This window comes from Pristiophorus japonicus, chromosome 18 (assembly GCF_044704955.1).
Source record: "Pristiophorus japonicus isolate sPriJap1 chromosome 18, sPriJap1.hap1, whole genome shotgun sequence".
In the NCBI taxonomy this organism is placed as follows: Eukaryota; Metazoa; Chordata; class Chondrichthyes; family Pristiophoridae; genus Pristiophorus; species Pristiophorus japonicus.
Window position 1 is genome coordinate 8,404,747 of NC_091994.1, and position 17,744 is coordinate 8,422,490.

General features: G+C 44.9%; 1 protein-coding gene across 1 annotated transcript in view; it reads right to left on the reverse strand.

Annotated features, from left to right (window-relative positions):
* LOC139228537 (semaphorin-4E-like) overlaps window positions 1–11,563 on the reverse strand; it is an 86,176-nt gene extending 74,613 nt beyond the window's left edge. The window contains exon 1 of the mRNA XM_070859626.1: window positions 11,484–11,563. The gene's annotated coding sequence lies outside the window, so the exon portion shown is untranslated. The remainder of the gene's footprint in view (window positions 1–11,483) is intronic.
* Window positions 11,564–17,744: the final 6,181 nt, after the last annotated feature.

The following is a 17,744-nucleotide window of genomic DNA, read 5'->3' on the forward strand; positions in this document are numbered from 1 at the left end:
TTACCTTCTGAAATCAACATAAGAAAAAAAAAGATTATTTGGTCATTATTACATTGCTGTTTGTGGGAGCTTGCTGTGTGCAAATTTGCTGCCTGCATGTCCCACATTACAACAGTACTTCATTGACTGTAAAGCGCTTTGAGATGTCCGGTGGTCATGAAAGGCGCTATATAAATGCAAGTCTTTCTTTTCTTTAACTACTCAGAATCGGTACAGAGCCCCTTGTTACAACCTTGCATCAAACACTACCTAACATATTTGGTTAAAATATATATATGTATGAATCATAACAAGAAATAATGATTAAGGTCGTTAGATAGCAGAAATGTTGCACAGCTACAGTGGGAATACTCTGTTGAGCTTGGGGTTATTTTTTAAAAATCCACGCACAGGCATCTTCCACCCCCTCAACTGGAGTTCAGGACTGGAACATCGGGTCCTTCATTGAAACATCTGTGAACTCTCGTGGAAGCAAGTCATCCTCATTCGAGGGACCGCCTATGATGATGACAACAATCACACTGATGGAGCAGAGTGAAAGGAGCTTTATTCGGAACCTAACCTGACCAAGGGGAGGTGGAAGTGTCAAAACCAAAAGTTGGTTTTATTCCCCCAGCATGATGCCCCAAAGCAAAACAAACACGCACACAAATACACACACACACACACAAACACAAACGCACACACAAACACACACACACACAAACGCACACACAAACACAGTAAGAAAATGTCAAGATTAAAAAGTAGCATCAGTACTGCTGGTGTATATACACTTTATGTAAAGGGTGTGGTTAAAGTTGGCTCGGAACAGCGATTACAAGAAGATAACTACATTTGTTCATTTCTGGAGTATTGCCACAGTGTGAACAGATAGGGCAAAATTCCAGTGACCCAGCCTAAGTCAGTAAAGTCAGTGCAACACTTAGAATTTGCTCCATCAGGGAGATTCTACATTTACTCAGTCTGCCAAATTAAAGTGTTCCTGTGGTAAGGACGATTGAAACCACAGCTCAGTTCCTCAGATTGTGCATTTGGCCACAGAATCATCTGGTGTGGTGCTGAGGACCGAAAGGCCCGGGTTCAGTCCCCAGCCAGTGCTGATGTAGCTGATCTTTGCCAGGGAAGAAACAGGGACAGGGGGGGAGGAGGGGTGTGGGAGAGAGAATGGTCAAGAAATCCTACTCCAGATTGCTGCTTAGAGGCCCTACTGCTGCACCTTGGCCGAGAATAGAACTGCGCTTTGCCCTAATAACTTCTGCAGTCCAACATCACAGGCAGTCCCTTCAAATCGAGGAAGACTTGCTTCCACTCTAAGAGTGAGTTCTCAGGTGACTGTACCGTCCAATATGGGAATTACAGTCTCTGTCACAGGTGGGGCAGACAGTGGATGGAAGAAAGGGTGGGTGGGGAGTCTGGTTTGCCGCACGTTCCTTCCGCTGCCTGCGCTTGTTTTCTGCATGCTCTCAGCGACGAGACTCGAGGTGCTCAGCGGCCTCCTGGATGCACTTCCTCCACTTAGTGAGGTCTTTGGCCAGGGACTCCCAGGACACTAAACTCCAAGTCATGGTCAACATCTTCACTGAGGCATGCGAAAGCATGGGCCTTACACTAAACATCCGTAAGACAAAGGTTCTCCACCAACCTGATCCCGCCACACAGCACTGCTCCCCAGTCATCAAGAACTATGGCGCGGCCCTGGACAACGTGGACCACTTTCCATACCTCGGAAGCCTATTATCAGCAAGAGCAGACATCGATGACGAGGTCCAACACTGCCTCCAGTGCGCCGGCACAGCCTACGGCCACCTGAGCAAGAGAGTGTTCGAAGATCAGGCCCTCAAATCTGCAGTCCAACAACCTGCCGATAATCATGGTTCATCTCAGAAAGAGGAACACTTGGGCAAAGTAGTGAGGGGTTGGTTGCTGTGTCTGTAGCACTGTCCCCCACCGAGTCAGCACCTTCAGGAGTGGGAAATAGGGAAAGAAACACTCCTCAGTAAACGCAAAGCAACTCTAATTACTGGCCTCATTTACTGTTGTCAAACAACTTTTATTGTAGTTGCTCAACTACTGTCCAGCTATAAACACTAGCCATTGTTGTTTCTGTTTCTGCTTCTTCCACCCCCCCCCTCCCCCGGAGGCGAGGATGACTTGCTTCCACACTACTATGAGTTCTCAGGTGACTGATGCGTCCAATGCGGGACCTACAGTCTCTGTCACAGGTGGGGCAGATGGTGGTTGGAGGGACGGGTGGATGGGGGGGCTTGGGTTGTTGTGCGCTCCTTCCGCTGTTTGTGCTTGGCTTCCGTGTGCTCCTGGCGAAGATATTCGAGGTGTTCGGTGCCCTCCCGGATGCTCTTCCTCCACTTTGGGTGGTCTTGGGCCAGGGATTCCCAGGTGTCGATGGGGATGTTGCACCTTTTCAAGGAGGCTTTGCGGGTGTCCTTGAAGCTTTTCCTCTGCCCACCTGGGACTCGTTTGCCGTGTCGGAGCTCTGAATAGAGCGCATGTTTTGGTAGTCTAGTGTCGGGCATGCGGACGATGTGGCCTGTCCATCGGAGTTCCGATGTTTACATTTATAATGGTAACTGCCTGGGTAAATTTCTCAACTGTAATTGCAACCTCTAACCAGTGGTAGCAGTGCAGCACATTCATTGGCAGAAAGGGTATATTTACATGCAAATAGGCAGTTTTCATTACTAATATGGACATGGAATTTATAATGGGCAAAGTTAACAGCAATTGTGTGCAGTGCAATGTTTTTTAAATATCAGGTATAAATAAATGTTCAGGGACCTCTACTGCAATCTCACCAAGCAAAAGCTTATTGCTCAGAGCAATTTGCACAGTGCATTACTCCAATTTCTGTATAAAAAATGCACGGTAATAGAACATTATGAACATCAATATCCTAATTAGATCACTATTCTACCTTTCATAAAGTGTTTGGATCATCTGTTTTAATCCACTTTGCTGACTCAAGCATTTGAACATTCTATTTTCGAACCCGAATCAATCACAATTACTGCCATTTTAGGAGGAGTGAAGACAATTTGAAACTGTGCTTCTCGTAAAGCTAGTAAAACATCAAGATAATCTGTGTATTCAGATCATTGCACTCTCCCCCTACAAAGTTTAGAGAATCAGCACGGCAAGAACATAGCCAACGGAAGGGCCAGTGTAAATATTATCTGCAAACAAATACAATTTTAAACCATAGAAAAGAGAGTGTTTTGGCAACCTATGGGCTGCTTGTATCCAGCCACAAGGATCACTGTGAAGAAGGGCATATTGTGATTGCAAAATCACCAATTTATAACTATTATCTGCAGCACCATCTTTCTTTCAATGATTAACCATTTGAGTTGAACGCCCTGCTCCATATTCACCATTCCTGGAAGTATTCTTTTAATTAGCCAGTTGCCTCATTGAGAAACCCAAAGCTAAATTTCTGAAAAATCTACATAGGCAAAGTTTCCGTTTGCCTGGTATAGGGGGCACGCTCCTTGTAGGGACATACCCAACTTACTCAAATGCAGTGTGCTTAGGCATAGGTTGGCAAAACCCAAAACTCAGGAACTCTCTTTTCTCCATCTATCCACCTATCCCACTCCTACCCCGGCTTTTTTTAAATAGCTTTTTTGGCCTCCCCAGGAGATCACATGGTTTCGGGTGGGGTGGAGTGAATAAGTTGTGATACACAAGGTATCGCAATTGTGTGGGACAAGCTCGATGGACAAGATGGTCTTTACCTGTCCTATATAATCCATGGGGCACAGTAAGCTTTTCTCTGCCTCTGGCCTATGATGCATCTAACCAGAGAGTTTATTAATTTGGCCAAATTAGTCAAAGGTTTCCCACTGCCCATTACCTTGAACACAAAATTAAAAAATAAACTAAATACTTTTAAATGCCTAAAACTGTTTTGATTTTTTTTATATATATATAAATGTGATCTTAACCTACACTTTTGTAGCCGTCCTCAGGTACAGAAAGGTGCCTTGAAGGGCTTTTCTGGGCAAAGGAAAGATAAACGGACATAGGAATAGTTATGGAGTGGGACCAAAGGCATAGTTGTAAAGAAAGGTTTTTTTTGGAGGCTTGTGAAAACAGCAAAAAGATTCTAGAAGGTCACGGAAAAGTCTTTAAACATTTTGTGAAAAGGAGAATTCGTCTTGTGAATAGAAGAGGAAGATCATTTTTTCTTGCTATGTACGTTTGAGCAACCATCAACAGTGGAGCGGAGGGCTATTTTTTTGGAGCAACTAGTTTAGAATGGAGCATCTTAGAAATTGCAATTCTCAGCATTTAGTTTGCTCCAGTTCTAGTCAGTTAGAATAGCTTCATTTTAGAACAGATTTTTTTTTCCCAAAAGGGTGTGTGTCCAGCCACTTACGCCTGTTTTGCAGAGAATTGCAAAGAATCACAACCCCCTATGAGTGAAGAAATTCCTCCTGGTCTCTGTCTTAAATGGCCAACGCCTTAACCTGAGACTGTGCCCCCTAGTTCTAGACTCCAGCCAGGGGAAACAGCCTCTCATCATCTACCCTGTCAATCCCCCTTAGAATCTAGCATGTTTCAATGAGATCACCTCTCATTCTTCTAAACTGCAGAGAGTATAGGCCTATTCTACACAATCTCATCCCTGGAATCAATCTAGTGAACCTTTGTTGTACCGCCTCCAAGTCAAGTATATCCTTCCTTAGATAAGGAGACCAAAACTGTGCACAGTACTCCAGGTGTGGTCTCACCAAGGCCCTGTACAATTGTTGCAAGACTTCCTTACTCTTCCTTATCCCTTGCAATAAAGGACAACATGCCATTTGCTTACTGCTTGCTGTACCTGCAAGCTAGCTTTCTGTGTTTCTTGCTCAAGGACACCAAATCGCTCTGAACACCAACATTTAAAAGTTTCTCACCATTTAAAAAATATTCTGTTTTTATATTCTTTCTACCAAAGTGAATAACCTCACATTTCCCCACATTATACTCCATCTGCCCCCTTACTGCCCACTCACTTAGTCTATCTATATTCCTTTGCAGACGCTTTGTGTTCTCCTCACAGCTTACTGTCCCACCTAACTTTGTATCGTCAGCAAACCTGGATACATTACACTCGATCTCTTCATCTACTTGATCTTACTGCAATCACCTTCTACTCCGAGCTAGGTCACGGCAGGCGAGTCCCAGTAGGGCAGAGAAAATGCTTCAAGGCCACCCTCAAAGCCTCCTTGAAAACATCCCCACCAACTCTTAGGAATCCCTGGCCCAAGACTGCTCAAAGTGGAGGAGAAGCATCCGAGAAGGCGGCGAACACTTCGAGTCTCTTCTCCGGGAGCACGCGGAAGCCAAGTACAAGGAGCATTCGAAAATCAAGCACCCCTCCCACCCGTCCCTCCAACCACCATCTGCCCCACCTGTGACAGAGACTGTAGATCCCGAATTGGACTCATCAATCACCTTAGAACTCATTTTAATGTGGAAGCAAATCATCCTCGACTCCAGAGGACTGCCTAAGAAGAAGAGAAGAACTACCCTATAAAATACAGGACTATTAAACTGATCCATCCTTCAGATGAGACATTAATCCCAGACTCCATCTGATTGCTTGTTAAAGTTCCCATAGCACTACCCAAAGAAGAACAGGGAGTTCTTCCAGTGTCCTGGACATATTGCTCCTCAACCAACACCAGCCTTTTGTAAAAACCTGTAACTGCTCATATAATTCATTCTGCATAAAGCACTTTAAGATGTTTCTAAGATGTGAGAAGACTATATGCCTAGAATTCTGACGTCCCGCGTCCGTACGAAGTTTCTACGGACCCGGGAAGGCATCGGAAATGCCGGTTTTCAGCGCGCAATGTGCATGCGCTGAAAACCCGCTTTTCCGGTCTGTCAAGTTTCTGGTTTAACAGATCTCGCACATATCGGGAGCGAGGACACTTGCAAGGGCAGGATTTGCGATATTTACGCTTATCTTGCTTAGCAAATGTCCTCAAAAATCGTGCGCAAGTGTTTAAAAATATACATAAACATTAAAATTAAATTAAATAAACACATATGAAAACATATTTTATTGTTAAATACCCTCCCCACCAAGGTAAGTTTATTTTAAGGCATCATTTAAAAAAACTTGAGAGAGTCGGGAAAAATATATTTTTTTTATAAGAACTTTAATTTAAATGAATCTTAAATATGTAGTGTATTTTTCTATTTTTTTTATTAGTGTTTTGTGTGTTGGGGGGTTCTCATTCATAATAATGGGAACTCCAACTTACGGAGTTCCCATTATTATGAATGAGAAAATACTGTACCTTGATTGGCTACCCAGAGCCATGTGACTCCAGTTCCAGCGTACGGATGTCCCAATGTGCATGCGCTCCGAGACGCAGTGAGTGAAGGCCTCAGGATCGGAAGTTCGAGTGGGCACAGCACCTTCAGGTAAGTGCGCATTTTTTTTCCCTTTTTTTCAGTAGTTTGCCCACGGGAAGACCTCGATCGGAATTTCTGGGCCATTATATAAAATGAAAGCTTCTTATAGAAACATAGAAAATAGGTGCAGGAGTAGGCCATTCGGCCCTTCGAGCCTGCACCGCCATTCAACGAGTTCATGGCTGAACATGCAACTTCAGTACCCCATTCCTGCTTTCTCGCCATACCCCTTGATCCCCCTAGTAGTAAGGACTACATATAACTCCTTTTTGAATATATTTAGTGAATTGGCCTCAACAACTTTCTGTGGTAGAGAATTCCACAGGTTCACCACTCTCTGGGTGAAGAAGTTTCTCCTCATCTCGGTCCTAAATGGCTTACCCCTTATCCTTAGGCTGTGACCCCTGGTTCTGGACTTCCCCAACATTGGGAACATTCTTCCTGCATCTAACCTGTCTAAACCCATCAGAATTTTAAACGTTTCTATGAGATCCCCTCTCATTCTTCTGAACTCCAGTGGATACAAGCCCAGTTGATCCAGTCTTTGATATGTCAGTCCCGCCATCCCGGGAATCAGTCTGGTGAACCTTCGCTGCACTCCCTCAATAGCAAGAGTGCCCTTCCTCAAGTTAGGAGACCAAAACTGTACACAATACTCCAGGTGTGGCCTCACCAAGGCCCTGTACAACTGTAGTAACACCTCCCTGCCCCTGTACTCAAATCCCCTCGCTATGAAGGCCAACATGCCATTTGCTTTCTTAACCGCCTGCTGTACCTGCATGCCAACCTTCAATGACTGATGTACCATGACACCCAGGTCTCGTTGCACCTCCCCTTTTCCTAATCTGTCACCATTCTGATAATAGTCTGTCTCTCTGTTTTTACCACCAAAGTGGATAACCTCACATTTATTCTTTTAACTGGATTGCTCTTCGAAAGACAAATGGTCTCCATCTGTGCTGCATTATTCTATGATTCATGGGAGAAGGGAAGAAATGAGGCCAGCAATACACCGTGTAATAGTTTTCGTTTGTGGTTTATTTTTTAATCTTTAGAGCACATGTATCCCCTGGGACAGATAGTGTTCTAGAAAACAACTGTGTGTGTCCCAATCAAAATCAGCCTGCTCTGGGTGCGACTGAAATGGTATCAGATTCAGAGAAGCACAGAACAATTTTGCAACTCAGGCTGAAATGTTGCTTTATCAGTTAACAGATACAGTTTTTCTGCTGACACTCTGCACTGTACAATTGTTATATTCGCACTCCTACCCATTTCCAAACTTCAATTCGAAACAAAATGTAATTGCAAATGACAGAGAAAAAAGCTGCAACAAACTTCCTGAAACATTCTGGACATTTAAGGGCATCATGGGTTTTGAAATGTGCAGCACTTAAAATGCTTGCAACTTACTGGTGTTTCCACAGAGTAAGAACTGTGGTTTCCAAGTAGGATTATATACTGATTTTTTTTTTCTGAAGCAATGCGAGACTATATTGCAAAGTAGTATTAAATGAAAGTGGAATCACTAGGTTCTCCCCTTACAGACACACACACACCAAACAGCGTGAGATCTCATGCACCTACACAAAACACTAAACATTTTGTTGGGGGGGGTGGGGGGAACTCCTGGCTATTAGTTGCCATTTTGACTTCTATCAAATATCACCTTACGAAAGATGAAAATTTATGGATATTATTCGAGGACAGGAATTTTCTGGGATACCCCCACTGTCTAATGGTCTTCCGACTAATTAAGAATAGCCACTTGGGTGAGGTATGGACAGTAGCTGTAAAGTTGTATCCCATCAGTTGTCAGGACTCAAGATGGGGAAAAAGTTGGCGGGGGAGGGGGTGAAGATTGTCCAGTTGACCATTCTCGTGTGAACCTAGACTGCAGAGGCAATCACAGTCTAGTGCAATCCTGCCCTCACCCAACATCCACATGTGCACTTTTCAGAAGGGGTCAATGTATAACCTCCATCTGAGGCACTGAAGCCAATTGTGGCACCCCAAATGCTGCCCATTTGGGAACTGGCCTTTAAGGCTTACTCCAATAGCAGAATTGCCTTTATCCACCAATCCATTGGGGAACCCTGTTTCCAAAAACTTAAAAAAAAAACAGGCATTGTGGGAATGTTAAGCTTCACCAATCGCTAGGTGGTTAAATTAAACACCAGGTATAGTACAGTGCTACAGACTGGAAAGGTTCCAGATTAACTCTCAGATCCATGCCATGTTAGTTGATTTCACCTGACAATGATAAGGGTGTTAGAAAACAGCTCACGACCTTGTCCTGGCAAGGTTGGGGAAGTGAAGGAGGGTGGGAAGGAAAGCAATCCTTGCTGGAAAGGTGCGGGTTTCGGGCCATCAGGCTATAACGGGATCGAGCTCAGCCATGATGCCACTGTGGTATAATCATCATCATCATCATCATAGTTCCTCGGAATCGAGGAAGATTTGCTTCCACTCGAAACACGAGTTCTTAGGTGGCTGAACAGTCCAATATGAGAACCACAGTCTCTGTCACAGATAGTCGTTGAGGGAAGGGGTGGGTGGGACTGGTTTGCCACACGCTCTTTCCGCTGCCTGCGCTTGATTTCTGCATGCTCTCGGTGATGAGACTCGAGGTGCTCAGCGCCCTCCCAGATGCACTTCCTCCACTTAGGGTGGTCTTTGGCCAGGGTCTCCCAGGTGTCAGTGGGGATGTTGCACTTTATCAGGGAGGCTTTGAGGGCATCCTTGTAATGTTTCTGCTGCCCACCTTTGGCTCATTTGCCGTGAAGGAGCTCCGAGTAGAGCGCTTGCTTTGGGAGTCTCGTGTCTGGCATGCGAACTATGTGGTCTGCCCAGCGGAGCTGATCAAGTGTGGTCAGTGCTTCGATGCTGGGGATGTTGGCCTGGTCGAGGACGCTAATGTTGGTGCATCTATCCTCCCAGGGGATTTGTAGGATCTTGTGGAGACATCGTTGGTGGCATTTCTCCAGCGACTTGAGGTGTCGACTGTACATGGTCCATGTTTCTGAGCCGTACAGGAGGGTGGGTGTTACTACAGCCCTGTAGACCATGAGCTTGGTGGCAGTTTTGAGGGCCTGGTCTTCAAATACTCTTTTCCTCAGGCGGCCGAAGGCTGCACTGGTGCACTGGAGGCGGTGTTGGATCTCGTCGTCAATGCCTGCTCTTGTTGATGGGAGCTCCCAAGTTATGGGAAGTGGTCCAGGTTGTCCAGGGCCGCACCTTGGATCTTGATGACTGGGGGTAAAATAGCCTGCTACTCACATACAGGAAGAATGTCACGGATGAAATACTATACCCGAGTGGTACCAGCACCTATTGGGATGCATTCACTACACTAATACGTACACTCTGCTCCAACCCACAGGAAGAATCTAATACAGGATCATTATGAACCACATCCAACAATCTACTGTCTATAGCTACAGTGTCAGTGCATAGCACTCTTACCTCTAGTCAGAAGGTTGTGGGTTCAAGTCCCACTCCAGAGATTTGAGCATAAAATCTAGGCTGACATTCCTGTGTAAAGCTGAGGGAGTGCTGCCCTGTCGGAGGTGCCGTCTTTTGGATGAGACGTTAAACCATCTGATCTCTCAGATGGATGTAAAAGATCCCATGGAACTATTTTGCAGTTGTGCAGGAGAGTTATCCCCGGTGTCCTGGCCAATATTTATCCCTCAATCAACATCACTAAAACAAATTATCAGGCCATTATCACATTGCTGTTTGTGGGAGCTTGCTGTGTGCAAATTGGCTGCCGCGTTTCCTACATTACAGCAGTTATGACACTTGAAAACCAAGTAAATTGGCTGTGGAACGCTTTGAGACATCCTGAGGTCATGAAAAGGCGTTACAGTCTTCAGATTATATATTCAATATAGAACATATACATTTTCATCAAATATATATATTACAGAGTCCTTTCTATACATTTGGCATAGTTACCAATACAACGCCCCTTTACAAAATAAAGAGTCAAAACGTGCAACCCTCATCAGATCATAATTATACACACAGTAAATCCTGGTCCTAATAGATTTCTGTATTACAGATGAAGCATCACTATCTCCTCCACAACGCATCATTGGAGGCCATGATACCAGTAGGCATCCCAATGCCTCAAATCACCAGATACATTGAGACCCTCCCGCACATGGAGCCCCAACCAACCTCAATCCCACATACATGCAGGCTAAAGCAGGTCCAAGACCAATGTCAATGCCAACTCTACACTCACCATGAACCTCTGGGCAGACCACGTGCTCAAAGGCAACCTCAGCCCTCGGACACATGGGCTACCTGATGCTCCCCAACCACCTGGGCACACGTTGGACTTGGTCAACCCCCTTACCCAGAGACAACAGGCTGATCCACCAATCCCCAACGCCCAACCCAAAAGAAAGCACAAGGACCAGCTAGCAGGAAAAAGACCATCTTCTTTTACCTCATGTTACCCCACCCCCACTCCCACTCCCACCAACCCGCTGAGATCTCGAGCCCCCGTTTGAGGGTTACTCACTCGACGCTTTGGTAGAGGGTGGTGGTGGGGGGGGGGGGTCACATTTCAGTCAGAAACACCGTCCCCCGCCCTCGGGCTCCGACTGTATGCGCCGATATCGTCGAATGAAGACCACCACCACCACCGGGCGCCACACTCGCCAAATGGGACCCCCGCGAGCGGACGGCAGCAACCGCCGGGCGCGCGTGCGCGTGCGCGCGCGCGGCACCAGCCCAACGGCCGGAGGCTCCAGCGGTCCCTCAACACTGACCCAACTCTTCCTCCCCTCCCCTCCCCTCCCCAACCCCCAACCTCAACCCCAACACCACGGTGACCATTGTAGATGTGGTTCAGTGACATTGTACAACTTCAACTGATCTACTCTGTTTAAAAAAAAAACCTTCTGCCATCCACCTCACCTGAGACAGGTAAATCATTAACTTAGTCAACAACAAAAAACGCGTTGCCCGAAGACTCTTGCGATTGCTGTCTTGAGATTGTAAACAAAACTTTGGATTCAACGTGTTGAACTTACATGAGTTTTGCGAGTTGGTTGTGCTTACCGAGACCAAACCTTCGTAACTAACTTAGGAGCAAGAGTAAAGTCCAATTCCAGATTCCCACAATTCAAACTCTTGGAAGCGCCTAGCGGCAATCGCGATGGACTTCATACGCCATCAACTGGAGAGACTGGATGCTGCCCTTTAAAGCAGAAAGACAGGATCAACGTAAATGGCTTGCAAGTTTATATTTAGAAAAAAAACAAATGTCAAATAAATGTGAGCAAAATACCGCAGATGCTGGCAATCTAAAGCAAAAACAGAGAAAGCCTTTAGCAGGACAGGCAGCATCTGTGGAGAGAACAACAAAGTTCAAGTTTGGATTCTTTGTTAAAACTGGAAGATATTACCAATGAACAGCATTTGAAAAGAAACAGAACAAAGGGAAGAGGGAGGGGAAAACACACACACACACAGCTGAATCACCATATGATATGAAAGATGAAATAGAATAAAGAATCAAACTGCATTATATAGAATCTTTCGGAACATTAAGACACTCCACTTTATGGGGAGCTGGCAGGAAGTGGAGTTGAGGCCAGGATCCGATCAGCCATGATCTATCTTATTGAATGGCGGAGCAGGTTCGAGGGGCCAAATGGCCGACTCCTGCTCCCATTTCTTATCTTCTTATGTTTGCAGCAGTGGCAGATTTAGACATTTCTGAAGAGAGATGCAAGCACACAAGTCCAGTCCTGGACACTATTGTGTTGGCAGAAAATGCTGGGAATCTCAGCAGGTCAGGCAGTGTCTGTGGAGAGACAAACAGAATTAACGTTTTAGGTCGATGACATCGAACTGAAACGTTAACTCTGTTTCTCTCTCCACAGATGTTGTCTGACTCGCTGAGATTTCCAGCATTTTCTGTTTTTATTTCAGATTCCAGCCTCTGCAGTATTTTGCTTTTGTACTATTGTGTAGGCATCTGTTACAATTCCGCCTTTCAAGCCAGAAATGGCTTGCCCTGCATAAAGTTACATATATTGTAAATATGAAAATAAAATCGTTGTACAGACTTCCATGGAATTCGATGGGAAATTTAACTTAAAATACACCATTCCCTATTTTGTTCCCAAACTTGGTAATGATACAAGAACAGAGACAGGAATGCTTAAAGCAGGTAATTAAGAACAAGAACATAAGAAATAGGAGCAGGAGTGGGCCATATGGCCCCTCAAGCATGCTCCGCCATTCAATAAGATCATGGCTGATCTTATCATGGACTCAGCTCCACTTCCCTGCCCGGTCCCCATAACCCCTTATCCCTTTATCATCGAAGAAACTGTCTTAAATTTATTCAATCCCAGCTTCCACAATTCTCTGAGGCAGGGAATTCCACAGATTTACAACCATCTAAGAGAAGAAATTTCTCCTCATCTCAGTTTTAAATAGCGGCCCCTTATTCTAAGATCATGCCTTCTAGTTCTAGTCTCCCCCATCAGTGGAAACATCCTCTATGCATCCACCTTGTAGAGCCCCCTCATAATCTTATACGTTTCGATAAGATCACCTCTCATTCTTCTGAATTCCAATAAGTAGAGGCCCAAACTACTCAACCTTTCCTCATAAGTCAACCTCCTCATCTCCGGAATCAACCTAGTGAACCTTATCTGAACTGCCTCCAAAGCAAGTATATCCTTTCGTAAATATGGAAACCAAAACTGCACGCAGTGTTCCAGGTGTGGCCCTGTATAGCTGTAACAAGACTTCCCTGCTTTTATACTCCATCCCCTTTGCAATAAAGGCCAAGATTCCATTGACCTTCCTGATTACTTGCTGTACCTGCATACTACCTTTTGTGTTTCCTGCACAAGTACCCCCAGGTCCCGCTGTACTGCAGCACTTTGCAATCTTTCTCCATTTAAATAATAACTTGCTCTTTGATTTCTTCTGCCAAAGTGCATGACCTCACACTTTCCAACATTATATTCCATTTGCCAAATTTTTGCCCACTCACTTAGCCTGTCTATGTCCTTTTGCAGATTTTTTGTGTCCTCACACACTGCTTTTCCTCCCATCTTTGTATCATCAGCAAACTTGGCTACATTACATTCAGTCCCTTCTTCCAAGTCGTTAATATAGATTGTAAATAGTTGGGGTCCCAGCACTGATCCCTGCGGCACCCCATGAGTAATTAAGACATTCACATCCTTATCTAAAAAAATCTGCAAGAATAAAGCCATATAAAAGAGCAGAGTTTGAGAAAGATCCAACATTTTCAGGAAAACTAAAAGTTTTTAAAAAGCCATTTTAAAAACTACAGATTATTGTTTTTTTACCAATAGCCTGTTGGGTATGAAACACTAAATAAATGCACCTAAAACCCTCAACTTTCTGAAACCTTCGGCTCATTTTAAAATTCTCCCCCTCAAAGTTAAAAATTGTACACAAACCAGTAGTCATGGAAAGTAAACATCAACAACTAGAAGCAGTTCCTCAGAACCATCACCTGCCGCAGAATGCCAGCTCAATATATATTACCAAGTTAACCACAGCCCAAAGATGCTACAGAGATCCCACCACACCCTGTGGGGAACGACTGCTGGAGCGACTGTGCCAGAAAGGCACATTACTGCACTCATTCTGGTCATGCCTCCTTGTATTCAATTATTCTTGGAAGCACTTACAGAAGCCACAGAGAGCATGACATGCTTCATAATTTCCGGAGAATCCCGGCTTATGTTTACTGGATGCTGAGCCTCTCCATCATTGTGCAACTCAGCACAACTGTTGGTGCCAGCTGCAAGATGATATATCCTTCCACTGTGGCAAATCTCAACCCTTCCCGGAACAATAGTGGATGAATCATCTGTGGGGCATATATCAATATGGATTCTGTTGGGAATTGCAGAGGTACCAGACAGTCCGAAGCCCTTTCTTGTCAGCCCAAATGACTCAGGCACCCTATCATATACACCCGGTCCACTTCCCAAGGCCAGAATGGAACCACAGACTAATGGCCCACACCCATAAGAGGTTATGGGGAGCGGGCAGGGAAGTGGACCTGAGTCCATGATCGGATCAGCCATGATCGTATTAAATGGTGGAGTAGACTCGAGGAGCTGTATGGCCTACTACTTCTCCTATTTCTTATGTTCTTATAACAATTAGGAGCAGGAGTAGGCCGTATGGCCCCACAAGCCTGCTCCGCCATTCAATAGATCATGGCTGATCTTCGACCTCAACTCCACTTTCCAGCCTGATCCCCATATCCCTTGCTTCCCCAAGAGCCCAAAATTCTATCTCAGCCTTGAATATACTCAACAACTCAGAATCCACAGCCCTTTGGGGTAGAGAATTGCAGAGCTACACCCTGTGCTCCATAACTCTACACTGTAAGCAAGCAGGCATCTTGAGATCGCTCTGATGGAGCCAAACCCCAGATTTGTCTAATGATCCCTATTCTCAGTGTGCACAACCCCTAAGTTTGCCAGTGTGATAAAAGTGAGCAGGTTGGGCCCTCACTCATTGGAGTTGAGAAGAATGAGAGGTGATCTTATTGAAATGTATAAGATTCTGAGGGGGCTGGACAGGGTGGATGCAGAGAGGATGTTTCCCCCCGTGGGGAATCTAGAACTCGGGGGCATAGTTTCAGAATAATGGGTCGCATGTTTAAAATGGAGATGAGGAGGAATTTCTTCTCTCAGTGGGTCGTGAATCTTTGGAATTCTCTACCCCAGAGAGCTGTTGAGGCTGGGTCATATATAAGGGAGAGATAGACAGATTTTTGAATGATAGGGGAGTAAAGGGTTATGGGGAGTGGGCAGGAAAGTGGGGTTGAAGCCATGATCAGCCATGATCTTATTGAATGGCGAAGCAAGCTCGAGAGGCCAAATGGCCTACTTCTGCTCTTATTTCTTATGTCTAAAATTAAGAACAGAACATAAGAATTAGGAACAGGAGTAGGCCATCTAGCCCCTCGAGCCTGCTCCGCCATTCAATAAGATCATGGTTGATCTGGCCGTGGACTCAGCTCCACTTACCCGCCCTCTCCCCGTAACCCTTAATTCCCTGATTGGTTAAAAATCTATCTATCTGTGACTTGAATACATTCAATGAGCTAGCCTCAACTGCTTCCTTGGGCAGAGAATTCCACAGATTCACAACCCTCTGGGAGAAGAAATTCCTTCTCAACTCGGTTTTAAATTGGCTCCCCCGTATTTTGAGGCTGTGCCCCCTAATTCTAGCCTCCCCTACCAGTGGAAACAACCTCTCTGCCTCTATCTTGTCTATCCCTTTCATGATTTTAAATGTTTCTATAAGATCACCCCTCATCCTTCTGAACTCCAACGAGTAAAGACCCAGTCTACTCAATCTATCATCATAAGGTAACCCCCTTATCTCCGGAATCAGCCTAGTGAATCGTCTCTGTACCCCCTCCAAAGCCAGTATACCCTTCCTTAAGTAAGGTGACCAAAACTGCATGCAGTACTCCAGGTGCGGCCTTACCAATACCCTATACAGTTGCAGCAGGACCTCCCTGCTTTTGTACTCCATCCCTCTCGCAATGAAGGCCAACATTCCATTCGCCTTCCTGATTACCTGCTGCACCTGCAAACTAACTTTTTGGGATTCATGCACAAGGACCCCCAGGTCCCTCTGCATCTCAGCATGTTGTAATTTCTCCCCATTCAAATAATATTCCCTTTTACTGTTTTTTTTCCCAAGGTGGATGACCTCACACTTTCCGACATTGTATTCCATCTGCCAAACCTTCGCCCATTCGCTTAACCTATCCAAATCTCTTTGCAGCCTCTCTGTATCCTCTACACAACCCGCTTTCCCACAGGCTATACATATGTATTCATTTTTCTTAAAGGAAAAGAAAGAAATACTGACTGATAGTATAAAATGCAGATGATTGGGACGTATATAGGTTTGATCCCCAGTCTGTGCAATACTAAGCATGCTACATTGGGGCAATACTAAGAATGCAACATTGGCAGTGAAGGGCAAGCAGATAGCCTTGGATTTAGCTATGAGCTCTGCATCTCTAGTATCAGATTTTTATTTTTGGAAACAAAGAAGTTGATGAGCTCCTCATATTTAGTATCAAGGTTTTTACAAAGGATCCACATCCAAAACGTCAATTCCTTTCCACAAATGCTGACCTGCTGAGTGTTTTCAGCGTTATCTGGTTTTTTTTGTTTCAGATTTTCAGTTTCAGTAGCTTTTTCCTTTGGATTTACTTATTTTGTACATTTGGTGTCTGACATGGTTACCAATACTCACTGCTTCCCCAGCCAAGACCCACCCCACCCATTAGGACATCGGCTTTCAGTGGGTATTTAGACCCAAGTGTGACGAATTCTAGCATCCAGTAATAGGTGTACTCCTCCAGGTTGCATTAGTGAGCCAGACTAGTTGGTCAATCATCAACAGAACCCCGAAGTATTGTTGACCTGCTGGGTCAAGTATCTGATTATCAAGTCTTCCACATAGATTTAGTTCCAAACTTCCATTATCAGATGTGTCATCCTGAAGTCATCTGGAGCCCAAAGACCCCAAGGAGGACTATCGCTAGTTGGCAAATTTAATATCAGAGGTGGTGATGGGGGGGGGGGGGGGGGGGTGGCATTGGTTGCAGGTTATATGAGAATTTAGTTGGTGATGGAAAAAAGGAGTTTGCGGTTTTTCTAGATTCCCAAAGTGATCCTGGGATAATGGCAGAATTTGGCCACAGAGCGTGATTGCCAATATTGGCATTTCTGAGATAAATAGCTAGCCTAGTCTTCAGCAATAAAAGACTTGCATTTATATAGTGCCTTTCACAACCACTGGACAGCTCAAAGTGCTTTACAGCCAATGAAGTAATTTTGGAGTATAGTCACTGATGTAATGTAGGAAATGTGACAGCCAATTTACGTACAAGCAAGCCCTCATAAACAGCAATGTGATAATGGCCAGATAATTGTTTTTTTGTTATGTTGATTGAGGGATAAATATTGGCCAGGACCCAGGACATGGGGGAGAACTCCCGTGCTCTTCTTCGAAATAGTGCCATAGTATGTTTTACGTCCACCTGAGAGAGCAGACGGGGCCTCGGTTTAACATCTCTGTGTGCTTTGGCCTACAGGCCTAGGAACTGATTCTGTGAAAGTGACTATTGATATGAAAGAACTGTGGAGGCAGAGGAGTTTCCAAGAACTGGTGGGAGCAAGGACATCAAAAAGAAAGGCACGGCAACTATTGTGCAAATCGACAGAGGCAGATCGATGTCAGGGAAAATGTCAAAT